This window comes from Hippocampus comes, unplaced genomic scaffold (genome assembly GCF_001891065.2).
Source record: "Hippocampus comes isolate QL1 unplaced genomic scaffold, H_comes_QL1_v1.1 scaffold5, whole genome shotgun sequence".
NCBI lineage: Eukaryota > Metazoa > Chordata > Actinopteri > Syngnathiformes > Syngnathidae > Hippocampus > Hippocampus comes.
Window position 1 is genome coordinate 132,251 of NW_017805701.1, and position 21,450 is coordinate 153,700.

At 44.7% G+C, this 21,450-nt stretch overlaps 1 long non-coding RNA gene across 1 annotated transcript in view; it reads right to left on the minus strand.

Annotated features, from left to right (window-relative positions):
• LOC109523470 (uncharacterized) overlaps positions 1-21,450 on the minus strand; it is an 84,337-nt gene that overhangs the window by 3,771 nt on the left and 59,116 nt on the right. Inside the window, exon 3 of the long non-coding RNA XR_002169769.1 lies at positions 1,453-1,521. This is a non-coding gene — a long non-coding RNA (uncharacterized LOC109523470). The remainder of the gene's footprint in view (positions 1-1,452; positions 1,522-21,450) is intronic.

Here is a 21,450-nt window from a genome sequence, read left to right on the forward strand (position 1 = left end):
TTACCAGACCATTAGAGTCACAAGCTCACAAACACGCGGCCTCGTAATCCCGCGCGCTGGAGGGACGGCGGCGGCTCGTCGTTTTCCACGCCATCCGCCGCGCTACAACACCCCAGCCAAGCACTTAATGATTTGTGACTAAGGGTGGGGATGCGGGGGGTAGCAAACAAAGCATTTTGTCATAAGGAGCTTACGTCCTCGATGGAGACGCCAACAAGCGGCCCTTGTTTGAATTTTGCTTCATTTACAGGGAGGATGGAGGCGGAGTGGTCGGGGTCGAAGTTGAGGTTTCATTTGAGGTGGATAAACAACAATTCCTCTACTGGGACTCATCGGCGGCATTAATTGCTTCATTACAAATCACGCGCACTAACTTTCAACGTCACGCCGCGCTTCTCGTTCTTCTCTTTGTCCTCACCGGTCGACCCGAGGCGGCGGACTGACTAGTCGACTGGACTAGTCTGTTACGAGCTCGACTAGTGGCCAATCTCGTGCTTTGACGAGGAGGCAGACCCACTTGCTGACTGAAATGAATCCATCACCTTAATTGACTGAAAACGGTCTTCTATTTCTGTCTGCGATGCTTTGGGAAGTGAAAACCGCTTGGCTCGAAGCAGGATTCTGAACGGTTTCTCAGACAGCAAGCACACAGGAGTGGTTGAAAGGATGATTCGGTTTTCGACGATTTTGTTCAGCAATATTTTGTACCGTTGCATCCAAAACACTTCAACAGACAAGGCACATTGGTTTTCACGAGACGAGCATTTCACAACAACTCAAGGTAACAATGCTCCCGGTCATAGTACAGGCACATCCTGTCGAAAGACAGGCCTTCAAAATAAAAGCACCCCGTATAATCACAGTTTCGACCGCACTTTATTGGTGTCTTATTTAACAGTCAGACTCAATGCCGAATATACTTTTAACGATTTGATATATAGTTTGAGTTGCACTTTTTAATTATTTTGTAATTTCTTTTTAATCATTAGACATGACAAAAGAAAGATTAGGAGTCCATGATGCTGTTCATGCTAAAATCTGCTTCTCGCACAACAAACTCATCTGACTGACCAACGAACTGTTGACTCCAAATAATTTTGTGCCTGTCGCTATATTATATTTCAGGCAGAATTCCCAAGCTGGAATGACAACTCGAACGCCCAGCAGGATGCAAGCGGGGGGAGAGATCCCGCACTTCATTCATTATACACAGCCCAGAGCTCTGCTACGTGTCGCGCAACAATCCCTTGCGCCCTTTTTTGAACGCGGCTTTCCTCTGACATTTTGGACATTAATATTGCAGGGAATCCATAAATCCCGAACTCCATATGCCTTCAAAAGCGACTGGTCAGGTCCTCTAACCTGTGCGCACTTTTGTGTGTGTGTGTGTGTGTGTGTGTGGAGAGAGAGAGAGAGAGAGAGAGAGAGAGAGAGATGAAGCTGGTCGCTCACCTTCAGTGAAAGATGCCTGAAGCTCGTCTCTATGGTGACATTTCAAACCAAGCACCCCATTGGCTAATTCTGCAGGCACACAAACAAATAAAAAAAAAATGTAATAAAATGTTATTTGACTGGAACAACATATCAGCACATAACACACACATCCAAACGTACACACACACACACACACACACACACACACACACACACACACACACACACACAAAATGCAAATAAACGTCTCTGTTTTGACAAAATGTGCCGATTGTGCACTTTGTGACAGCGGCGCTTTGGTGGTTCTATTCTGGTGTTCTTCAAAGGACGCGTGCATTAAAAATGTATTGTTGTTGATTTAAAAAAAAATAAAATAAAGTGCTAAATGTATTCGTTTTAAAAAAAAAAATTACTCCAGCTGCCTTTGATCTGTACTGGGAGTCTCATGGAGCAAACAAATATGTCACGTTGGTTTACATGTTTAGCTTAGCCAGGAGATTTTTTTTGGTTTGTTTTTAAATCAACAATGTCCTTGGGGGTGGTCTTGATATTTTCTTTCCATTTTCAGTTTTTTTCACGTGCTATTCTATTACGCTTAAAGTATGTTTTTACATTTGGAACTATTTCGGCATCCCGTAATATGACCATTGTCTCTTATATCGTGTCAGTACAAGCATTCTTTCATATAACCAACACGTAGTCAAAATAACTTCGTTGTCATTTGACGGCTACTCTCATTCGCCCGACAAGTCGATTCGATGCCACGTTCCAATAAAGATGGCCGGAAGATGACATCAGGCATTCAAGCAGCGCGAGTTTCATCTGATTAATGTTAAAGGACTCCACGCACTCTGGAGGATTTGCATAGTGGGCCTTGTTTTCATCTCCAAAGTTGCACCTTGTGGCTTCTGTCAAGCAGAGAATAGCCGACGCCAAGGTGTTGCCGCCGCGTCTCATTTTCCCGCCGCTGGCAGACAGATGTTGGCATTTGAGGCGCAACCCTTAAGGGACCCGCCGGAACCTCCTCCGGGTCCAATAGCCCGGCAAATTATATTGACAAACATGCATGAGATTCAGGCAACCTTTTCAGACCGCGCAAACTTTTCAGTGCATTCGACAGGACATAAATATGCTCCATTTTTTTTTTTTTTGTGTGTCGGTTTTAATAGCTCACCCTGCATTGGCTTTTTCTTTTGAGTTAAAGTGGTTAAACAAAAATAATTCATTTTGAAAAAAGATCACGTTTCAGATTTCAGGAGATCCACTCATTGCCTGTGACGGAACATCGGGCAGGCCTTCAGTATTAGTCGCTGCTCCCACATAGCACGCAGAATATTTGACTTTGAGTATTGTTGTGTGCTTTGCTACTCCATGAGTTAAAGTAGAGAGTAATGACCAGAGCATTTAAGCTAATTTCTGTACACCTGTGTGACATTGCACATTGTGTGTCTCTGCATTAAGATTGTGTATTTTTGCTGGATGAAATGATATGCGTTAGTTGTACGTTTTGCTGTTTCAACAAACTATGCTTGATATTTGTTTTCAGTCGACTGAAGCAAGCACACTAAACCTCTAATTTGGAGAACTGTGGGACCAAGACTGAAAAGAGGCATTCAGGAATCCTTTAAGAATTGTGCAACACTTTTACGCCTGCGGCAAACAGCTTGCTGTATCCGATGGCATGAGTGACCTTGCAATTTAGCGCGCGCTATATCGGACTTCACGTCTGTTGTCTGACCTGTTTACAAACTGAAATAAACTGCACGAGTTATTTTGTCTTCCAAGATTTATTTCAGCAAATCTCTGTAATAGAGGGAGTATTTTCCCCCACAACAGCGGTGTCGCATTTCATCGTCCCAAGTGAGGAGGGTTGAGTCTAATCTGTGGATAAGTGTGCTGGTGCGCCTCATATCGCCCTCTCCTCCCTCCTCTGTGCACCCCCACTGATGCCTCCCTGGGGGATGTCCTGGCTTGGCCGTCAGCTCAGGATTAATTAGAAGAGCTGGTTTTCCCCGCGGACACATTAGAGAGCTCAGTGGCGGTCAAACGGCAGCTGCATTAGCCACGCGGGCTAATACGCTCAACTATCAGCAGGTAATTAATAGCCTCCTCGCCGCTCCTTACGTAATGACTCCGAGCGGAGATGGCGCCCTCCCGCGAGTTTTAGCCGATTGCAAAGTTACAATCGAGCGAAATAATCTTCTCGTTTGACGGACAGTGGAATCACAGGCTTGCATAGAAGAGACTAAAGCACGAGAAAATGCAAAAATACAAACTACTTGTGACTATTGTTTGCAATGAACAGAAAGCATCGCTTTGGTAAAATTGGCATGTCGCAATCACGGCGTGCATGATGTCACTCGGGTTGGCTACAGCGGATGAAGGTTGAATGTAAACCAATCGCAGTTTCCTGACAGCCGTTCGATTGTCTCTCGATGAGTCACACTCATTCAGAAGGAAACTTCCTGATCAATTTCAGGGCATGTGTCCATGACATATTTCCGTGTCACCTGTTATGACAGACATGTTCACCCAAATTCGCATTGATCTGAAAATCAGATCCAACCTGGAACTTGGACTTCTTTTAAGGTCTGCGGATCCAACCGTCATTGCGCAACTCCCAGGATTGGCACGCACGCAAGCCCCACACCACACGGAGACAAAGTGGGTAACATGGAGAGCCCGTCACATCACAGCCCCACGTAGCGCTCTACACCTCTGCTTTCATCACGCTGTCATTTTGAATTACGGACGGCGGCGGACTGGCAAGGATGAGCGACACGCTCGCAGCCTGGCAAGCTTTCGGCCGCGGGCCTGCCAGAGCGAAAGTGTCTGGCCAAGGGGGCTGCGCAAACACTCAATAAACGGAGAGCTGGACTGGGAGGGGGTGTGGGGGATCCCCAAGCCTCCTTTTGGCTGGGAAAACAATGGCCGTGAAACCACAGGTGTCAAACTGGAGGCCCGTAGGCCAGACATGAGACACAAAAGTCAAGATGGTGCGCTTGCTCGCTTGTACTGCACACACGTACACGCCAAAATAAAAGCAATGTATATGTTACGAAAAACTGAGAGGGTCAGTCAGAGACCAAGGATATAATTTTGCACAGGTCTGCTCTAAATTATCACCCAGGCAAACAATGGAAAGGATCATGGGAGGGATGCAGTTGAAAAGCCCCAAAAAAAACGCAGAGAATGAGATTGGCCACCATTTGCATTTCTGCATGCAAGCGAAAGCATTTGAGCCAGAAATAGTTGGCACAAAACAGCCCGGGCAGCGGCCTTGGAGAGCTTAGAGACAGAGGGGGGGAGGCATGACAATAGAGGAGGATTAGTTCAATAAAAGAAAAGGTTGCGTGGAAACAAGAGGGGAAGGACGGCGGTACAGTCGGGGGCGGGCGGCGGCCAAGGGGCCTTGCGGGACACGACTCTGGGACACACTTCAAGCAGCCAGCATGGATCACAGCCATGATTCACTTTGTTGCCTGAGATGTCACTGACTCATTTATGGACTGGCATGGCAGCTCAATCGCTCTCGGTTTTTCCCCTACGCGCAGCCATTTGTCCGATCAAGAGGTGCAAGAGGGACCACCCGGATGCAAATACTTGTCTGAGTGCAGCAGGGTGATGCTGTTCCACTTCACTACTGTAGGAGGCACACAAGCACATTACAATGCCTTGACTTGACACGTTTATTCCGATCTACAGCAAAAATTAAACCACTGTTGGATTGGAATTGTCTAGTAAAAGCTCGTCTGCATTTTTTTCCCATGTACATTGCAATAAACGTAACACTGCAAAGTTGCATGGAAGCACGCCAAACTTTATATCAAAATGAACGAGGTTAGCGAGTGATCACTCAATTAGTTAGGAGATAAACTTGATCAGATTAGATGAGATTTGCTGCCTTTTATCAGCCAAACAAATGAGGCCAATGAAGGAAAGTTGAAGCGCTCCTATCTGGAGGCTAATTGGATAATTGGCAAACGGAAATAAACAAGTAAAAGGGCAGCTCGGGTGAACGGCATCCACCAGGAAAATAATGACTTCAGTGTGTCCCTTTTGATATTCCTTGACAGCCTGAAGCTGGTCACCTCGAAAACAAATTAACAACAAAAAGCGAGTGTGCTCACAGTGCGCAAATATTCTTCGCCAAGACCTATGACCATTCATATCATTTTCTCAGACGGTGTTCCCCCACGAAATCATACGTGTCCCTCCCCTCCCGCACTATGTGAGGCCTTTAATCTTGGAATTGCTGTCTGATTCCATGGAAGTGGACTTAGTTGGCTGCAAAAGTAGAGTGAAGTCCTGCAAGGACAGACAACGGTTAGTGAGCACGGTCAAGTTTTGACTTGAAACAACTGGAAACATCCCGACGCCACTTAATTGTTAGTCTGAAGGTTACCCCCCCCGACCCCCTCCACCATCCCCAGCAGTGTTCTCCCAATCCCGTCTAATACCTCCACCGATTACCTCTTGTCCTCTCACCGTCTTTCACTCCTTTGTGCCAAACAATGAGTGTAATTCTTCAAGGAAACATGCAATGCCGAGGGTGAAAGGAGCGAGGAGATGGGAGGCAGGGGCGTATGGTAGCCATTATCTTGTTTATTAAAACCTCTGTGCTCGTTGCCGCCTCCACTCCATGCAGCAGACTGTACATATTTCCAAAGTCCGGGCACATGTGCCTCTGCTGCTGCTGCTGTTGGAGGGGTCACCCAAGCTGAAGGCGGGGCGGGAGGGTGTCATGTCAAAACGCAACTCTCAGAAGGCGACGCACATACAAAAACAAAGTTGAACTTGTAGTTGTAAATACTTGTTTACACTACTTTATACTTCAAGGCATATATTCTTCATCATCTGAAAAACAATTCATAATGTAATCTTTTGAATGCATACATTTTGTTTGTGTTCCACAGGGTTCAATTATGGGGCCCCTGCTGTTTTGACATCAATGAACAATTTTTTTTTTAATCGTGATGTCAATATCAACCAAAATAATAATTTTTTTTAAATTATTTCTTTTTCTAGAATCGACCAGCCTAATTATCTACACCAGGTGTGTCAAATTCAAGGCTCGGGGGCCAGATCCGGCCCGCCAGATCATTTTCTGTGGCCCGTGAAAGCAAATCATGTGTCAATTTACTCAAATTTGTACCGAAATGTGAAATCGTCATGTGTAATAAATAACGTTGAGATTTTGCAATAATTTTGTTACCCAGTTTCCCAAACAATAATTGAACAAAGTATAATATATTTGACTGATTTCCAAAATAGAATCTACGAATTTGTTGTGGACAAGTAACAATTTTGTGGTTTCACTGTCATCGCGGCCCTCCGAGGGAAGACGTAACTCCAAATTGGCCTGCGACGAAAATGAGTTTGACACTCCTGATCTACACTGTGTACAATGAAGCTAGACATCAACTCATGAGCCACATTTGCCAGAATTACTGGGTATGATTGTGTTAGCTTTATTTGACGTACGCGTGGTGTTCGTGTGGCTGACCTGTGTTTGGACGCCTCACATCCGCTGTTCGCGCTTGACACACATGGATCCATAAATAACAGTACAACAGGTTCAAATCTATTTGAAACGGAGGTCAAACCCAACGGGACACTTATGCTCAAGTGTCTTGGCTTTCTTATGTCGCGCAGATTTGCAGGAGGCGGCTCCTCGTGACTTGATTTATTTAAGAGGGGAATCCATATGTTGTCCAAATGTTCGCCCGCATAATGACTAGCACCCCTCACGCCGGCTGTGGTCTGGGCTTTATCTCCTTCCCATACAGTCGACGCTAAACAGTATAGCGTGACCATGTGCGACCCGGACGCTACTGGATGACGTTCACTGTAGTTTAACGGCTGTCGAGGTGCCCCGTAAAGCGCTCTTTATTTCTTTACATCTCTTCATTTTACGAGAGAGGCGACACGTGGCCGAAATAAGAATGGCACATATCCACCCTGAATTCGAATGTGGGCGCATGTGTCTGGGTGTTTTCACCAAAACAAATTGTGTACAAGAATGAGTTCATCCCATAAGTACAGATTCTGCAAGAATACACAAGTTGGGTTTTTTTTCCTCCAACAACTCGGGTCAATGGTTTGTTGGGGTCAAACTAACTAACTAACCGACTGACTGACTGACTGCGAATGAAATGTGTTTAAAGCTTTTGGTAGAAAACGACCGCAAACTACATTTTATTTCCATCTGCTGGAGCAGCCACAAGTGCAAATAAAATCTTGGAAATTTTGTGAAAATAGGTTTTGAAGATGACGGCTAATCCTCCTACGACCATTCGAATAACAAATACACTAAGCAGCTGCGCACCACAAGTCGAGTCCATTTTCGTGGAATGTGCCAAGCTTTTGCGTAATCCTGCCTACGAACCAACTAACAAATAAACCGAATGTGAACCAAATTTCACAACTTGCGTTTGAAGATTTTAGATGACCGCACTTTTTGCCCCCCACACCACAGCACAATCAGATGGATCAGGTGGGTCACTCTGCTCCACTTGGCCCCTCTTTCTAATCCTCGTCATCTTGCCAACCAACAAATCAACTAATGACAAATCAACCAACTCTGAAAAAAATGTCTCAACTAATGTTTGAAGAGTTGTTTGTTTTTTTTTTTTTTGAATTACCACAGACAAGATTCTTTCCCACCACAGCACCACCTGCTGCATTTGTTGGGGCACTGGCCCACTTGGTTGCTAATTCTAACAGACTGTTGCAGTTAAAAGTGGAAATAAGCCCCTCCAAGTTCGGCAGAAAATCGTTTTGTAGCTTCTGTGAAATCCTCATAAACAACCAGCCACCGAACTTGCATTTTAAGCTTTTGGCGGAATGAACAACCGTACGCAACAAGCTTTCTTTAAAAAAAAAAAAAAAAAAAATCATAAACAATGTTTTAGTGGAATGAAAACAACCGTACGCAACAAGCTTTTTAAAAAAAAAAAAAAAAATCATAAACAATGTTTTACGCTCTTGGCATCAGTATAATTAAACATTTTACAAGATACACAAGCCCCCCCCCCCCACCACAGCTTCATCAACTGGATCTGGTGTGTCAGTGACCCACTTGGGCCCCAATTCAAGCGGATTTTTACAGTGTAAAATAAAATCCAAAAATTGGCCCCTAATGCACATGGGTTGCAATGGGCAACGATGTAAAAAAATTACTGGGGAATCATGCAAACTAATGTTATTTGTGTTAAAAAACCGACAGATCATAGCTTATCAAAGCGGGTAATTTTATGGCCCTTTGCTAGGTTGCTGTTCTCTGTGAAATTGCATAAACACAGTTTACAGCTGCTAAAACGTCCCATTAAAAAAAAAAAAAAATCATTCCATCATACAAGAAACTCATATCCGACGTAATAACAGTGCAAATCCATCCTGAAACCAAACGCACGTGTCTTTCTTTGCGTTCAAGTTCTTTAGCGCGTTCACTAAACAAATTGTGCACATGAATGAGTGAATCCTGTCGCTGCAAATAAGTCGGAGGGGCAATTAGGCGACCTCGTGTATATTCCACGCCGATGAAAAGTCGACAACGCAGAAGCTTTTTTTTGCCTGTCTTTCTAAACGCGTTGCAGACTTATTTCTAATGTGGTCGCGGAGGGTGGAAAAAAATAAAAAATCCAAGTTGCGGGGGGATGAGGAGGATGAGTGCCAATCACTTATTGAGTGCAGCGATGGCGGCGGCTTCTTCATACCATATGTCATGAACGCTCATAAACATCCCAAATTAACATCCTGGTATGTGCGGTGGCGGCTTTTCACAAGAGACTCGCTGGTGTTTGCGTACATGCGCCACTTGGCGTCAGACGCGGTTTTTGCCCGTGACTTGCATGCGCCTTATTGGGTACCCCCACACACTTAAATTTGATAAAATGACATACACAGCACATAAAAGGAGTTTAACACGCATGCATCGTCTCCAACGGGCTACGATGGGGTCAGGGGGGATATGCTCTAAGGCAGATGGACCGTTTTGAAGGGCAAAGCTAGCAGCGAGTTATTATAAAAACGGTAATACAATCAGCAGTTTGGCTACATTCGATATCTTTATCTGATTTCTGTCTTCAAAGCAGAGTTCGACAAGAAACAGGAGACTCGCCGATGAATAGGTGGCGTACATCTCGCTGTGTTACGTCTGTCCATTGTTTTGGGTTCTTGTACTTATTTCGAACAAGTGCTCTGGCGGCAAATGGCGATGTCCAAAACCAAAATGTCATAAAACATTTCTTTTTATTGGTTCAACATCAAAACTGCCGGACAAAGCTGGGAAAACGACTGCCGGACAAGAAGGTTTACCACGCTGGTACTAAAACATATCACTCATACGCTGGCAGAAAATGTGACCTAGAAAGGTTAATATTCAGACTGAAACCCCACCGGCAGACCCCTGATCCTTAAATCAATGTGATTAACGCTGGCCGGCAAACAAGCATGTCAAAGCCATGACAGTATGACAAGTTGACAAGGAAAAAAAAAAAAAAATGGGCCAGAGCTTCAGGAACGTTCCGTTCTTCTGTGGTGCAAACCGGACAAGCTCGTCCGGAGGAGGTAAAGTCAAATTCAGCCGCAGTGATGTCATTCTTTCAAGTCAGCAAAGCTTGTGACCACAGTTGGAAAAGCGAGAGATTCTCTCTCTTTCTCTCTGCTCAGGCAAAAGAAGGTTTCGCATTACTGCCCCATACGTTGGGAGGATGTGCCATTTTTGCATTTTAAAAAAAAGGAGGGTGAAGCAAGGGAAGTAAAAATCAGCAGATCAAGTCAGCGTTAGCAATAGCATCAGCCTGGTTTCGATGTCCGTCCGTCAAAATATTTTACGACATGAAAGCAGTTCATGGCACATAAAAAGTTTGAGGATCAGTAGTTTAGACAGTGGCCGCGACTCTATGACAACATTCAGACATATGCAGAAAGTTGGAATCAAGAAGGATCCAATTAGCAATGTTGGCCTTGGCAGAGTTCTCAACTTAGCGCTCTACTTCACGTACTTTTGGACTGTTTACTTCTCCTCGCCGCCGTTATTAACGTGAGCCGAGCCTCCAAACAAGCGAAAACAAACAATTAAAGTCATGAGTCACCGCCGAGTATGGAAGTAATCTCGGCTGCTTCACACGTGCAAACATGGCCGCTTGCTTGTTTGTTTGGAGTTATGGCACAAAAGAGCACCCTGTTGCCCAAGGTGCTGCGTTACCATTGGAGCTGACCGCGCAAAACAAAGCGACACATACACATGCGCACAAACACTAACAAACAATTAAGAGCAGCGAGTGAAACCCAATCACAGGGAGAATGACAGCCATCGTGGCCGCTTGACCGAGTTCGCTTCTGCGGCGACTGGTGCGAGGGCAGCCTTGCGAGAAGGTGAACCGGACCATATTTGCTGCCATTTCGCCCGCCGGCATCTGTTCCATGGCTTACATTAGCAGTTTCGCGGCGCGCCAGTATTAGTCATGGGCCCCGGAGTTGTGTAATTCAAACTTAGCAAAGCGTGCCATCCAACAGCGCGGCTCAGCTTTGCCAGCCCTCCAGTCGAGCGCCGATAGGCTAATGTGGGCTGTAATGACGGCCAATTAGAAGGGATCAGCAAGCAGGACATGCAAACACTTCGGACCAGGCGGCTTAGGGCAAATTAGCGCCCCCTCGACCCCCCCACACCCCCCTCTCGCTAGTTTTATGCTTCATTGTAAAGATAAAGTGATTTGAAGTCGACGTTCTGGAGAGGAATCGCCTCGTATCGGGGGCACCAGAGTCTTGGATTGTGTCGGACCACCCACCCTGGTGGTGCAATGTCAGGAATCATTGTTGCGGCCCTTTCGAGTGAATCTGAGGCGATATGTTCCACATTGAAATGTATTCAAACGCACATACACCTAGCATATTTAAACAGAATCCATATCATTTCATACAAAAAAAAAAAGTCAACTAGCTTCATGCTAACATGTAATCTGAAACGCTATAGCGTCGAGGCGAACTAACAAAAATGAGCAAAGACGTTACTAGAATTGTGAACCTTTTTCGCTTTGGCTAAAGCGTTCTTTAATATCAATGTATTGCTGTGACGTCTTGGTACCGAGGAACTATGTTGACGTAAGGTGGAGGAGCTTCATTAAGACAGGCCGTCATGCCGATGAAAAGGCGTGCTTGGCTACTGGCTATCTTGCAGGCAAATCGAAACCTTTTTAGAGCGGTGTCAAGTACTTGTTAATTGTTGCTATTCTCAGCAAGGGCCCAGTAAGTTGCTATTCCTGATCACCAACTCGCAATACTCACGGGGGATATCATCTCTCTACTCTGCGGAAACGATTCATATTAAAATTGCAAAATGTAGCATACGCAATACTACACTGAATTTGTGGTACTACATTGAAACCACAAAACTCAAATTCGGACTTGCGTATGTACTGTAAAAATCCCGTAACAAAACGATCTCTGAAAAATCTGCATCACGGCGAACAATAAACTGAGATTGAGCACTGTATCTTTATTATCTGTGAGGTGCTCCTGCCTGGCGACGTGTTCGACTTGCAACCTTGACCCAAAAGTGCATCGAGGGGCCCGCCGGCCGGGTCTTTTTGGTTTATAGCGCGGCGCATTGGAGAAGATCGGCGCCTTGCATCCATTGAAATAATTAGCTGACCCGGCGAGCCGTTCGCCTTTGAGCCGCAGCCAAGCCATCTGAATCCACTCTGCCCTTCAAACCGGGGCTTGTTTTTCAAAGGGCTCTCCAGTGTGTGCGGCGGGCGACCATGCCGTGCTCCCAACTCGCCAAAAGGGGCGGCGTTGGCGGAGGTCGCTTTTGGAAAAGCGACGCATCGACATGTCCAAAAAGTTTTGGTCTCTCAGATTGGCGCAAACTCACTGCTTGTCATCAGTTCAACTGGGATAATCGGCTGTAATGGACCGCATATCGTTTCAAGATTGTCCGACTGTGAGCCCCGGGCAGGAAAAAAAAAAAAAAATGGCAGCCGTGGCCAAGAGAGCTCAGATCATCAGTTACAAACAATCACATCTTGGCTAAGAAATTGACATCCAAGTAGGGCTGGGGGATTAAGACCTCAAAGATTTTTTTGCATAAAAATCGAATTTGTATTTTTAATCTTTTTTTTTTGTTTTTTTTTGCTTATAGAAGGGTATTATTTAAAACAAGTTTTGCTTTATGTTTCCCTTTCGGAACTTGCTTTCTCGCTCCTCATCAGATTTGCTTGAAAATGATTTTGCTTAAAATGTCTTTTTTTTTTTTTTATTATATATTTTTTTTTATATAATTCCTTTACAGGAATTAAAGTTACTCGTAACTTCTTTTGAAATAGTGCCAAAGTTACTCGGCTGGCACCCGTGACTCTTTGTAAACGAGCTCCTCTCTGTTGACAGCCATGTTGTCAGTGCAAGCGGTGCACATCATCAGCGACGAGCTTTGAACGACAAAAATCGCAATTCACGGAATCATCGTAAGCAAAAATATAATGCGTCATTCAGCCCTATGTCAGCGAATGTATTTTAGAATCGTAGAAGAAAAAAATATTTCCTGCAGACTTTTCCGTGGTCAGTTTTCACATTATACAGAAAATTCTGCATTTTATTTGTTTGTTCCTGCTCAGTTTGTTAAAACAGCAATTGCTGTTGTCATGGTTGTACAACTGCCATCACATCGATGCCAATTTCCGTAAGCAGTAAGCGAGCAGAGTTTAGGAGACACAAAATGCTACGGTTTGACCATTTTCGGTGCTCGCGTTTGTTTCATGGGTCAGTTTTAAAAGTAACTTTCAACGGTGACTGAGTACTTGGGACAATTGTGCGAGATGTGATGAGCACAAACGGGTGTCACTGTACAGTATTGTGGTTACCCTCTTTAGCTAGCTGTTCGTCTGACCTTTGTCTTTGCCCTCCCGTCGACTTTGTTGCATGACCTGATCCAGTCAGTAACTCCAGGAAAACGATTGGCGTTATTATTGGTAGCTGTCGCATGAAGGGGAAACGCACAAAGCTTTGCGATGCAAGACCAGTCAAAAAATTTTCGACTCGTATATCATGTCGGGCGTCGCATAGCAGGCACGATCCAAGGTCAGGACGCGGGAAATCTGTCTTGGGAGGAGACTTATTTATGTGACCTTAACTTCTTCAATGCAAGTCACTAGCAGGAGAAAAAATAAAATGTATAAGCTTAACTATTTTAATCGAACCAACTTGAACGCAATGTGTACGTTATAATGGTAGTTCATCGAAAACATTTTGAATAAAATGGTCGCCAAATATATAGTACGAACATTTATAGATGTAAAAACATGAACAATTAATACAACGTAAACATGTTAACTATAAATACAGTTTGATTTCACGAGACAACGAAGGCCTTTTCACGATTTTGTGGGAAAAAATCTGTTCACGTTATAAAGGTGTGCGTTGTCAGCAAAATCGGCAAATGGAAATTGAATTACGTGAAATTGGGAGTTTGAAATGTGAATGGTAGACGGGTGGAAACGTAAACGGGGTGTATTCGAAAGAGGTGCGACCGTACCGTTAACTTCGTAGATGACTTGACGTTAAAATACTGCGTTACCTTCACTATAAATGAAATAGATCGAGTTTTACCACAACTAATTGGGCCATGCATCTCTCCACGAAAAATGATGACATACGATTCTCGATATACATACGATGCCATTCAAGGATGCAACGATTTAAAAATGTAAGGATTCGATATGATTCCGTGGGATTACGATTCAATCATAAATGGTGCAGCTGTTGCTTCGATCGTGTTTTTTTTATTTAATACGCAACGTGTAGAAGCTATCCAAGTTAATCAAATTCCAAGAAACAAATCATCAGCAACGTCATTTTAAAATGTAATGATTCGATTGGTCAAATCGAAACCGATTTTCTCATTTGAATCGGATTTTGTTGGACCGCAAACAACTAAGAGTAACTTTAACCAACGTCCACATACTAAAACAACCAACTTGAACTTAACCTGAAAGCAATTTTTCGGAGTTGCCCTCCTCCCAAATTGAACGTCAACTTCTACTCATTCGCCGCCATGGATCTTTATATTGTTCAGCTGGAATCCAACCATTTACTGCCGCTGTCAAACATATTTGTCAAGTATGTCCGTCTGCAGCGATTTTGCAGAAACTGTGTGAAAGAAGCCCGTGTGGGACACCGCTTGCGTGTAACGGGATTGAACTCTGGCGGCGTCAACCCTCACGTCTTCAGAACATTTGGCTGTGATTGTCTGCGTTTAAGAGGCTCGTCTAACATCTGACATTCGTTTTGACTTGCAAAATGGCCTGTTTTCCTCCGTCTTTTTCGGGAGTCCGTTGTCACCTCGCGGCTTAATGCGACCAATTGCTGACGCACAGTAGCTCATCGGCGTCGGAAAAAGGAGCAAAGGACGACGACATGTGTCAGCCAGTGGTCACCTCGTGGGACGAGGACGCCCAGAAGAAGGAGAACAAGCAGAAGGAGGAGGAGGAGGAGAAGAAGAAAGACGTCAGCTCGCAATCTGCTCCCTCAGCACACTTCTCCTTCAGATGTGGTCTGGCTGATAGTTCACAAAAGACACACACAAACACACACACACACGTTGGACACACACAAGTGTGTCGCGTGTGTGTGTGTGTGAGATGAACTCAAGTAAACTGATCTGAGCCCGGCGCAGACAAGAGGGGGGTGGGCAGGGGTGGGCCGCCTTCTCTGAGTGGAACCAGGCCCGCTTCACCCCGACCCTCGATTTTCTTGTCACACACACACACACACACACACACACACACACACACACACACACACACACACACACACACACACACACACACACAATGTTCCGTCCAGACGCATTAGCAGAAGCCTGCTGCCCTCTTTTGTCAATTTCACAGCTGCACTCGGCGCTATTTGGACCACTCGCTTGTTGCTGCTGTTCTTACCAATTGTGGTAAATATTAGGTTATCTTTTATCGTTATGTGTGGTCTTTTTTTTTTTTTTTTTTTTTTGTATAAGGAGGCAGAGTCACACAGTTATCCAATCATTTATCGATTGGTTTTTGAAGGTGTGTTTGGATCCCCAACAGCGTTTTATTTTTTCACCCGCGAGGGAAATCAAGGATGATTTGGTCAAGTGAGTCATTTTTAAAAACTGAAGTGATAAGAAAATGAGAATTTCTTTGTCACTTCATGATTTGTAACCTAAAGTCTGCCTGAAAAGGCGGCACGGATGTAAATTTTTGACTGACACCACCATGAAGGTTTTATTATAAATCTGGGTCGACCATGCATGACAACTAATTTTGACTGTACATTTAAGCTACACGAGGAACACAAAGAATCATTCTTTTAATTGCATGTGAATATCGAGACCAAAAATATACAGTGGTGCACGACACAGATGTGCACCGAATCTTTTGGTAACTTCGCAGAATTAAAAAAAAAAAAAAAAAGTGTACTTCTGTTTAGGTACGTCACATGTCTTATTTGTAGTATTTTGACAGTCAATAAACTGAGGTGGGTAAGGTGGCCAAAAATTGTACATAAGAGGACCGTTACTTTAGAATCATAAGACTCAAGTCAAACTTGAAAGTGGTCCTCCAAAATAATTAGACAGTAAATTAGTGTTAAGTGAAAAAAAAAAAAATCAAATCCTGAGTAGAAATAGGAATGTGCAAATTCCAAAACTGACTAACTAAAAACAACAATCAATTAAAATTGCGCAAAAATATCTTGAACGGAGGCAAAAAAAAAAAAAGATTCGGCAGTGACAGCACCCAGGAGGCAAAGGTCTCCCGAAATAACCGCAACGCTCTACAAATCTCGTTTCTCTTTAGAACCGATGTTGCATTAAAACTATTCTGGCAAGTCCACAGGAAAAAATAAAATTAAAAAAAATAAAATAAAAAGATCCTATGGATGCACTTAATTCGAACATCAGTTGCACATCATTCAACTGTGGTCCACTGCTGTACTTTTTCCCCCCCTTTTTCCAGTGTACAATGTATCCCAAAAGCGACTTATTTAAATGTAATGGGAATAAATGTAGCGTGTTTCTACCAACCTCTGTCAAAATATTAGAAAAACTTTCATTTTCGCTTTCAAGCGGCGTCGTGACAGAAGGAAACCGTCGTAAAAATGCGGTTTTGTTGATGCTAATTGAAGTCCAATTAAAAGCAATCCTTTTGATATTTTAATGGCTTCGACTTAGCGTGTGAAGTATTTTGTAATCCTCCTCGGCGAAGGTAAGTGATGTCTCTCCTCGTGCGTCAATCAGAAAGCGGGCGTGGAGGCACAATCGTTCTCCAACTCTCGGCGCAAATGAAGCGCACAGTGACATGTGAAATATGTTTATTTGCCTCCCTCGACACACCGACGATGGTGTGATTGTACATAAAAAAAAATTTTAAAAAGGAATATGCTGAAACCGCCAGCAGAGCCGCCTCGTTCCCCCCCCTCCTTTCTTTACGAGCCGGCGAAAGGAAATAAAAAGCGATATTAATACGACGTCTTGTTTTAACGAGAGAGCAAATCGGGTTGCCGGGGTAATTGCTAAGTGCCCCGATCATTAAGGCCTTAATGCGAGACCACTTCTTTCGGAGGCGGCGCCCGTTTAAGAGACGACGAGTCTAATTGGTGAGTTGTTGAGGAGCACCGGCGCCTCCCCGGAGATCGTTTCTCAAATCATATAGAGCATAATTCCCTTTCAATTAAAAGCTACACTATTCCAGGTTTGATTTAATTGAGTGTGTTTATTCAAATGGTGGGGGAAAAAAAAAAATACGGGAGGGGGCGGAGAGGAGGAGGAGGAGGAGGGGGGAGGATCGCATTAAGGAAGGCCGACCGGCGTAATATTACAAGGCCGGTGTCTGTCTCGGTCAAAATGGGAGCAATATCAGGAATAGATTGCTTGAAAAACAGAACACTCCGAACGGCAGGCGGCGGGCCGGGCGCGCAGATTGAATACGCATAATTCAGAATCAGGAAGAACCTGCCGACATCGCATTTGAATATTATTGGAATTAATTTGTCAGCTGATGCTCAACACTGACTCCTGAGACGGAACGCTCGTCGAAGCGAGGCGGGCGAGGCATAAAGCAAACGTCTTTTGAGTGCAGATGCGTGCCGGAGGCCCGGGTCCCAGTGGAGGTTGGGGGGGTCACGTGACAACCCCCCCCCCTCCTCCGTGCAGTCCCAACAACCAGCGTTGCCCCACTTAAGTACAGCAAGCGGCTATTTATGCGTCGACGTTAGATACGCGTTTTGCAATGGAAATTTACCGGAGGAGCCTGCTGGCTACTTGCAATCAGATGTCTTGGTGAAGCAGCATGCAGCTCATGGCCCAAGGTTATTCTCCTACATTACGTTCCCGGTAAAGGTACAAAAAAGCGTCAAATAAATTCCCAGTTTTAAGTTGACGTGTTTGAAGATAAATTGCAGAAAAGGTGCAAAGAGTATTAAATTCCGGCAATATGACAAACTGCTTTTCACAATTTCAGCCTTTTTTTTTTTTTTGCATAACCAAAATGGTGCCACGAGACGCACTTTTATTTCTGGGCATGAGTCACCACACAGCCCACTACATAAGCGCATTCTTTCACATCAAACTTATCCTTGCTACGCCTCAGGCCGGAAAATGCATCTTTCCTTTGGGGAGTGCACTCTTGAGGGCGCCTTTAGAGCGCCTCGTTGTCCACTGCGATTTTGCGGGGGTCAAAGGGGGAAAGGCGAAATCTGGAGGATTCCAATCATAGGGCCAACGAGCATTCACACTTTGGGGGGGTCAATTTAGAGCAGGGTCGCCAACCTTCATGAAGATGAGAGCTACTTGGCACCTGATTGGCACTCATTTCGAGCCTTCAATTCACCGAACATGCACATTTTGGAAACGCTGGAGAAAGCGGGACCTGTACGACAGAAGGTAAAGACAAAAGACTCTAGATGCTGCAAATTTGACCAATTGAGGAATTCTCAGATCTTCGAGGCAGCTAAATTGCTAAGCTAAGCCTGCCTTACAGCATTTAACGTGGGCGGTGCGCGGCATCTAAGTCTGACATCCGGGACCGGGGCGTACCTTTAAAGAGGCTACTTGGAGAGAAGTTGACACCGTTTACAATCCACACTTCTAATTTAGTACGTGCATCCAGAATAAGTTAGGAAACCATATCTGAACGTCTTCTATCCGTCACCGTCACCCCAAACACCAACACCCAGCGCATTCCCTTCCCCAGCAGGTGTCACAAGCCCCAGCGTGGCCTCCTGCTACGAGATAAGCGCACTTCCTGCACGAGGTTTGGGCCTCCTCCATTTGCGCCCGTACGACCGCAGCTCCTGCGTCTTACCACCCCGCCCCGCATCCCCTCCGCCCCCCAAGCCCCAAACCTCCGAGTCGCAACACCGGTGAGGACGGAGGTTGCGGTTGCCAGGTGCAGACCTGAGAACCTCCGCCACAGGCGCATCTCACCGTGGCGAACAAACCGGGTCGGAGAGAGGGAAGCGGTTAGGGGGGAGGCGGTTGGCAGTCGTTGCAACGTCTGCGAGGCTCGTCTGCCGTGGTGGGAAGTAACCGCATACAATTATTTTGTGACTGAAGGAGATTTTTCAGGTACAGTGGGACCTTGTCTTACAGGTTTCGTCCTGTACGTGACCAAACTTGTAACTAGGCCTCAACGATTTTAAAACGTTTCTCTTTTTCAGACGAATGGTAAACTTTCAAAACAATTTGATGTGCCCTCTTTTGAAGTGTTCGCTACGACGATGACGGCGACATTCTACCAAACGACCGTGACGTAAACAGAAGTCGGTAAGTCAGTAAGATTACGACAACAATGCAAACAAATCTGTGGCTATTTCACTTCAACTTTTCAGGTTTCATCAAAACAATGATATGAAAACGTGGACCGCGCTGCTTAAGCATTGAACTTAATAAATAAAATATACATATGCTATGTATCAACAAAATAAACAAAAAAAAAAAATACTGAACAAGAAAAATCAAGCAGCATTTTTTTTTTTTGGTTGAACTTGCAGCCTTTCGATTTGCAATGTCAATTTAAATTTGGTTGGCTCCAGTCAAGTGAAAATAAATAAAATAAATGGAACAAATACGGTATTGTAATGCTCTCGCATATGTGTGCAAGAATCGTCACCGATGTACCTTTCGGCGTTGGCCGAAGCGGGCAAAGAGTCAAACACCAAATACAAAATGAGATCAACCTATAGATCACGGGTACCAAACTCGAGGCCCGGGGGCCAGATCTGGTCCGCCATATCATTTTGTGTGGGCCGCAGGAGCAAATCAAGCATGGCAACTTTTCCATGATGCTTGCTAAAGTCTCAACCAAAATGTAAAATTGTCATTTGTTCATCCATCATTACATCGACATTCTCTCATTATGTACTTATTCACGTAAACGATGGCTGGACTAACCATTTCTATAAAATTGTGAGATCACAACATAAGTGAAGAATTATTTTTTGTGCAGATGTTTTTTTATTTGTTTGGGTTTTTTTTTTAATATGAAGTACATTTCCAAGTCTGTAATGTATTTTTAAACTTCAAAAAAAGGAGTTAAAGCAGTACTTGTACTTTTACCGAAGTCTCGTTATGTACTGTACTTCTACTTAAGTACGGAGGGGGAGCACTTTTACGAACTCCACTTGTCTGCGGTTGCGCTATGCTCGACAACACCAAACGCTTTCCCGGTCTTTGTCATTGTCACACATTCTGACTGGGCTTCCTCATGCTGTTTGGTGATCCGAGGAGGTGCGTGAATGCTGCGGTGGCGTCGGGGGGGGGGGGGGGGGGGGGGCTGGTCTGTGAAACTTTTTGATGGGCCCCGGACTGAAACCGAAGCTTTCAAAGAGGAAGTTTGAGAGCAAAAAGTTTTCGGCCTTGTTTGTTTCGCTCATCTTGGCACAGCGACGCCCTCTCTTGGAGAAAGAAGTAGACACACCCGGCCCTTCCTTTTGGTTGCTGGTGGAACTGGGTGGAGTCTACATTTGTGGTTCATCACACTGGTGTTGACACCATGTGAAAAGAGAAATCGCAATCGGCTTGCTGTGAACTTCACATAACTGCACGTGTGTGATGGCTAAGATTTTGATTGGTCTCGTGTCTATGAACATTGGTCTAAGTTTAAGCCTTTCATGCACCCTGTAACCAGATAACATGATAGGCTGTCCACTGTAGTCACTGCTGTCCCTGAAAGGGTTAACTTGTATCAAGACTCTTAGGAGTTGGATCCAAGTTCTCAGTTTAGATTTAAGTGGAATCGCACACTAATCATCTTAGGGTCAAAGTTCCATGGCCTCATGCAGAACTTTGTACTTTGGTCCAGTCCCGAATTTGTGAGACTTTAAGTCCAGTCCCAAATTTTTAACATAGGTGCAAATCCAGTACAAAGACCCTAAGACTGGATCCAAGACTGGTCCCAAGTTAAGTTCCAAGTGCCATCACACACTTTTGAGTTTGGGATTCAAATTCCAAAATTTGCTGCACTTTTTTTTTGCATTTTGGTCTCGTCCCAAATTAGTTGAGTTCTTCGAATGTGGATCCAAATCCAGTGTCAACTTCAGAGCTATTGTCCAAATCCTGTACACACTGATTGTGTGTGTGTGCATGTTTGACTTGCTGTCGTGTGTGAACTTATACATTTATGTAAGGGCATGTATGTGATACATGCACTTATTTGACAAAATCAAAAATCTGCTATTTTGCTTGTCACGTTTATGCATGCTTGGCACATGCATATTGGCCTACACGCACGCACACACACACACACACACACACACACACCGAGGATATTATCTACAGGCCATCTCACAGACCGTCCCATCAAAAAGAGCAACTATTCCTCCCCGCCTGTTTCCCCCCCACCCCTCTAAATCTGACACGCTCTCATAATAAGCAGTCTTGCATATCAGCTCCTTGGAAAGAGATGCAACTGCTCAACTGAAGGGAGGAAGGTGGCGGTGGGGTGGGGGCAGGGATGCTGGCGCAGGAAGGGGCGGTTGCGGGGG